Genomic DNA, 6,311 nt, shown 5'->3' on the forward strand with positions numbered 1-6,311 from the left:
AACTTTTATTTGAGCCGACCTTTCGCGAGCACCACTCTCCCACGTACAAACATCAGTCGCTGTGACCACACGTTTTACGGAACAGAATTCTTCCCACGGTTATAAAAGAGATTGCTGTATCTTTATCTCGCTTCCTTTTTGACGAAAGTGATCGGAAATAATCATAAGACCCTCAAATTAATATCCCAATTTGCTATATCCGTTTTTATTTCATTTGACGAGGGCGACTCCGAGGATAACGCGTGATAAAAAAAAAAAAATGAATTTATTGTTTACCTTCGAATATTGCAATTGTCTACATCGCTTCAGTACGCCTATTGGTCTCAGAACTTTCTCAAGCTAAATTTTTACGACAACTGCAGAAATTCTCGAGAGCTCATTGGCTAGTTTTCATTACCAATAAGCACACAGACGCATGCATTTACAATTTATGCGATGTTAAATGTAATGCCTGCGTTCAAAGAAATGTAAGATTTATAATGCACAGCCATTGTTCTGCTCATTAGATCGTTTTTTTGGTGACGTTCTCGTTGCCGTTGCCGTCGTGGCTTGCCTGTAAGCTCCCGATGTTTTTTCTGCGAGACGTTCCTCAATGAATTAATTTTTCTTTGTCATACTTGTTATTTAGAAAGCGCGATTTTTTTACGTTAACCAGATTCCAAAAACTGTTTAAAATCTAACTTCTCTTGACGGAATCCATATATTTGTAAGCAGACTGGTGTTGAGATCAAGGAAACAGACCACTCACCCACTCTCGACGTTTCCTCGTGCTTATTCTCCACGCGGCCTTGTGTTCGGAGAAATGGGCGGAATTCTCTATTTTCCAATTGTCCATAATTCACTCTGTTTGCCCCCCAAATTTTGCATAAACCATCGTTGTGAAATGCTCTTGGGAGGTCTGCATATTCCCAAGAACATTTCACAACAATAGTTTATGGAAAAGTTCGGGGGCAAACAGAATGAATTATGGAAAATAGAGAATTGGAAAAACTGACTCCAACCAAGGGCTTGTGAAACTTAGCAAGTGGTATTTTTCGAAAAGGTCTTTGAGTGTAACTGGGAGATATCGACTATCGTCATTATCAAAAACTACAAAATTCCTGGGTACCAAAACGCTAAGAAGCCCATATATTTTTATTTGGTGACATGTTTAGCTTTTAAACCCTCGTCGCACAAAAAGTAAGTCATATATTGGTCTCAAAAAACAGTTTATCAGCCCATGGAGGATGTTTTAATTCTTGTAACTCCTTCGCTTATGCTAATTAATGAAGCAAGTGTTGTAAACAGAAATTCTGCTGAGTCGATCGCCAAACGTAGTCTGCGGCGGACACTTAAATTTCTTAACCCGTGGCAGGTAGCGTCTGCGACGCAGGCTAGCAAAACGCAAAACATATCTTTCGACTTCAGGCCAACACCCTAGCCAAATGACTCTCACTGAAACACCATATCGTAAGCGTCTGGCTGGAAAGACTGGGAAACCTGTCCCTGTGTATTTGAAGTTTAATAAATTATTGCGTTCGGAGAACGGAAGCCTAATTTTGACCTGTGGCTTTCTTGAGTTGCTTTTCCTGTGCACGGTTATATGCAGAAAAAAATCCACATTCCTGTAAGGACACGAAAATAGCCACTCCCCCTGATTTTTGCAAGGGCATGTCACGGCCAGTAAAATGGTACCGTCACTAAGGCATGTGACAAGACATGTGAACATGTGAGCAGGCCATCTGAGCTCGTCTTTTCACTGGATCTTTCTATGACTTCTTTCCATTCAGTCGCCGTGGGCTTCGCTATTTTGTGCTCTCAGTGTTGGATTTTGGTGAATTTAAACGCTTCGACGGCAGCATTTATCGAAATCTGGGGGAGTTGTCCTTGTTTATTTTATATCGTGACCAACACGACTTTGAATCGATCGCCATGGCTTTCAGGATGTTAACCGTGGGAACAGCTATATTTTGATTGCATTTGTTGATTAGTTCCAGTCGCGACAGATACATGTAGCTCAGTCCTTATCCGGTTGAATATTGTTTGGAATCGGCGGAAAAGTACTCTGAAGGCAACATGCATAAGCTAAGAGTGAGCCTGAACCAGGGAACGGCAAATTATGTAAATACTGTATACTATATTCATCAGGAGAAATACTCGAATCAGTCGCACGGAGTTTGTTTACGCTGACAATAAATGAGCACAGGATTGCAAATATTTGTTTATATTTGTGCTTCCAGCTCAGAATAATGTCTGTAAATTATGCTTTTACAAATTAGCTTTTACGCTTAAACATTACCAGTTAATGTGAGAATATTTAGCACGAAATTTAAAGGCTATAAATGTAAATATTTTAGTTCTATCTACGGAAACTGGCGCTGTCAGGCAACGTATCAACAAATCGTAATGGACATGATATATCTGTCTGTAAAAACTCGGTTGTCGATGAAAAACGTCGATTTTAGCAATAGAGAGAGGTTGAAAGTCAGCTAGTGAAATCATTTAAGGTATATATATTAAAGTAACGGCGTCGAACACACGCGCATAATCTTTGATTACTACAAGTCTAATCTTTTCCTTATCTACTTTGCTTCCCACGCTACTTCTTTTTCACTAAGTGATGTAAAAAATGACGACTGCATAGAGCACTAACTTAAATTCTAAGTATGATTTGCCACAATAAAACCTACTCTAAAAATTTTCTGAATCATTGTAAAATACTTTTAAGGAATTCATTGTAAATTAAGTTAAAAAAAGAATACTTCAGACTAGCTTTAAGGTGGTTCGATACAGTTTTTTTCTGGACCAAACCTAGCATTTTCAATTGGCGTTTTTCCAACCTTCCCTTACTCTGATCGATATGAAAATTACACCAGTTTTTGGAAAAGAATTGAAGTTTGGTTGAATATGTTTTTTAAAGTAATCGATATTTCCATGGAAACGATAAACAAAAACAAAATCGGTAAAGCACGAATTTTGTACGAGTCAGATCTGTTATGGAAAAGCTGATGCCAATTTCTGAAATTACGATGTATGGCAAGAACAATGCACGATGTTTTTCCGCGTCCTTGGGCCAAAGTAGGTGCTGACCTTTGCTATTTCTCCGGTCGAGTCCTCCTTGTTGTGAGTGATTACTTCAGCAACTTCACTGAGGTGGATTCTGTCTCTGCGGAAAACTCCAAAGCTGTAATCAGAAGTCTAATGGCCATGTTCAGCCGATACGGGGTGCCAGATTCCGTAGTTACTGACAATGGGCCGTGCTTTGCGTCGTCAGAGTTCTCAAAATTTGACAGTCAGTGGAACTTCCAACATGTCACTTCAAGTCCCCGCTATCCCCAGAGCAATGGTAAGGCCGAGAACGCAGTTCGCACCGTCAAACACCTCTTTACGAAATGCCGGGCAGCTGGTGTCAGTGAATTTCAAGCACTTCTTGATTGGCGCAATACTCCAAGGGAGGGACTGGATGCTAGTCTAGCCCAACGTTTCTTTGGACGTCGTTGTAAGACGTTACTGCCGGCCACTGAAGCTCTTCTCAGACAAAGATTTAGCCTTACCACTGATGCTAAAAAGCTACGCGCCCAGAAGGAGAAGCAGAAGAAATTCTACAATCGTGGCAAGCGCTCTCTTGCTCCACTTAAACCTGGTGAAGCGGTTCGTGTTCGTTCCCCGCGAGGTACCTGGAAGGCGAGGTATATGTTTGAGAGAAGTAGCTCCCAGATCCTATGATGTCCAAGTCGACGGGGAAGTTCGCCATCGAAATCGGAAAGATATCTGGCGTGGCAATGAGCAAGAAATGCCCCTGAACGACTATGAGCCTCCATCACAGCAGTTTGAAGAGGTTGCTGCTGAGTCCACTGTGCCGCTCCCTTCGCCTGAACCTGTGACACAAACCCTATGACTGAACCCGTGGCCCCGGTCCCTGTGGCCACACCTGCGTCGTTGCCCTTCGTAGCTGAACCTACGCCAGCACCGGGCTCATCTGGAGAGCAGGAGATCAGAAGGTCCACAAGACGGAGAAACCCTCCTGGCTATTTCAAAGACTATGTCATGTCTTAATCGGACGTTTAGTAAGAACAATATCCTTATGAGTGATGACTTTAGCTTTCCTTTAAAGGGGAAGATGTGACGAACTATGCATACCCGTAATTAGGTGTTATTATGATTGTTGTTATTTTCGTAAGTGCACGTGCACATATGCGGTATTTAAGATGCAGTCTTGTAATTTATGCGCTTTGCGGCCAGTTTCACAATGTAACGGCTAGCGCTGTTTGTGCGCCATTAAAGACAACAATTTACCGTTATCTTTCGTTACACTAACGTCGAGCATGACATTGACATACTCGGCGGAGTAATCGATGTAATCGTAACGATGTAGCCGATGTAATCGAAAAAGCTTTACAAACGTACTTGCTTATATATCATCCTTTACACGTCAAGTGTTTACAATATTCCAAAATTAAAAATAGAGAGCTAGGATTAAAATTTCACAGGCTGAGATTAAGATAGAACAAACTTAGAAAATTAAAGGTGAGATACTTAATTTGAAATTCTGAATTGGTGTTACCGACAGCAAGGGAAAATTATCCTATGAATAGAAAGCATTAAAACTCCATTAGTGAAAAGTAGTTCAGCTGGCTAACTTCCGAGGAAACTAATAAAACTTCATTAGTGAAAGGTAGTTCAGCTGGCTAGTTTCTGAGGGAACGGAAGATAGATTTTAGTACTGAAAAGAGACTCAAACGACCCGATAACGAACTACTTGTTTTCTAAATGAAAGTAGTGAAACAGCGTTGCACATGTTCAGGTGTATAAAGACTTGGCAAAGTACAAAGAAGAACAAAACTTAAGATTTTCAGTTGTTAACTGAAAAGAGGCTACTGTTGGGTTTTTTTCTATAATTTTCCAAATAATAAAGAAATGCCTGTGCAACGGCGAATTTTCTCATAACAATATGCAAGAATAAAAAAAATCTGTATGTTTTATTTCGAATAAATCTCGAAAACATTTTAAAGCATGCTTTTTGCTTCATGAAATTAAATGGAGTGAAAGAAGAACACTATTTCAATGAAGTTGCTCCAAGAGACGCCAAAATGTTTTGTTTTGAAGCCATGAAAGTTTTGTTTTTGTTGGTTTGTGTTTTCTTGATGTCGAGAACGAGACTTTTTCTCAATATCACTTCCATAATAAATTTGGACCATTTTTCGATTTGAAGCGCTTTTTCGAAAATTTTAAAAATGACTGGATAGATTTTTTTCAATACGTTAACCATGTATGCCTGATAAAGTTAAGAATTTTATTCCAAGATTTCATTAGCATTGATACACTCGAACACTTTTAAAATTGTCGATGAAGTAGGCGCTCGAGCCCACGAAAAAGTTGCGTTACAAAATCCCGATATAAAAAAATATGCTAAAATATTCAGATCTATGTGTGTGACATTCCTTCGTGATCAACACATTTCGTTGATGCTTATTTTACAGTATAATAATTCGTTATTGACTTAATGTGTTGACAACAACAGTTGTGCACAATTCTTAGCCCTTTTTCTCCTGAAAAAAACTGACTATTTTCCCCAATACCTTCCTGTTCTTCGTCACTCGAGGTGGTGCATTTGAATTCTTTGTAAACAGTTCTTTCGCTGGCATGGAAAGAAGGGCCAAAAGTCCCCTTGATCCGTATTTGGAGAAAGCTTTTGTTAACTGATGGAATCCGATGCCAACCTTTGCAATTTTTTCTTTCGTAGTTTTTGAAATGGGAAGCTCTTGCCTAGATATCGCTCTACAGCGGACACTTGCTTTGACGTCAGAGGCACTCTTTAGCGCGCGCTCTGATTGGTCAATCAGCTATGGTTTATGGTCCAAGTAAACTCATGGAAATTTCGCGTGTCTTCTGAATTGTTATATAAAAGCAATAGACCACAAGTTTCTATGGTTTACAAGCTGATAAACCACTTGGGATGTTGGAAGAACACTCGAGGAATTCGTGAATCACGAGCCACAGGCGAGTGATTTACGAATTCTTCTCGTGTTCTTCCAACATCCCGCATGGTTTATCAGCCTATAAACCATAGAAACTTGTGGTCTATTGCTTAAATATATACCAATTATTATTCCGATCAGCATTCCGCAAATTTGGATTTAGGTAGTGTAGAGAAATGTATTGATCACGGGAGAATGTTGCACACATATATCAGAATAATTTAGCATAATTTTTTTATATCGGGATTTTGTAACGAAACTTTTTCGTGGGCTTGAGCGCCAACTTCATCGTCAAATTTAAAAGTGTTCCAGTGTATCTATGCTGATGAAACTTTGGAACGAAATTGTTAACAT

Source organism: Orbicella faveolata, unplaced genomic scaffold, assembly GCF_042242905.1.
Source record: "Orbicella faveolata isolate gen_17 unplaced genomic scaffold, um_ofav_v1 contig_34, whole genome shotgun sequence".
Classification (NCBI taxonomy): Eukaryota; Metazoa; Cnidaria; class Anthozoa; order Scleractinia; family Merulinidae; genus Orbicella; species Orbicella faveolata.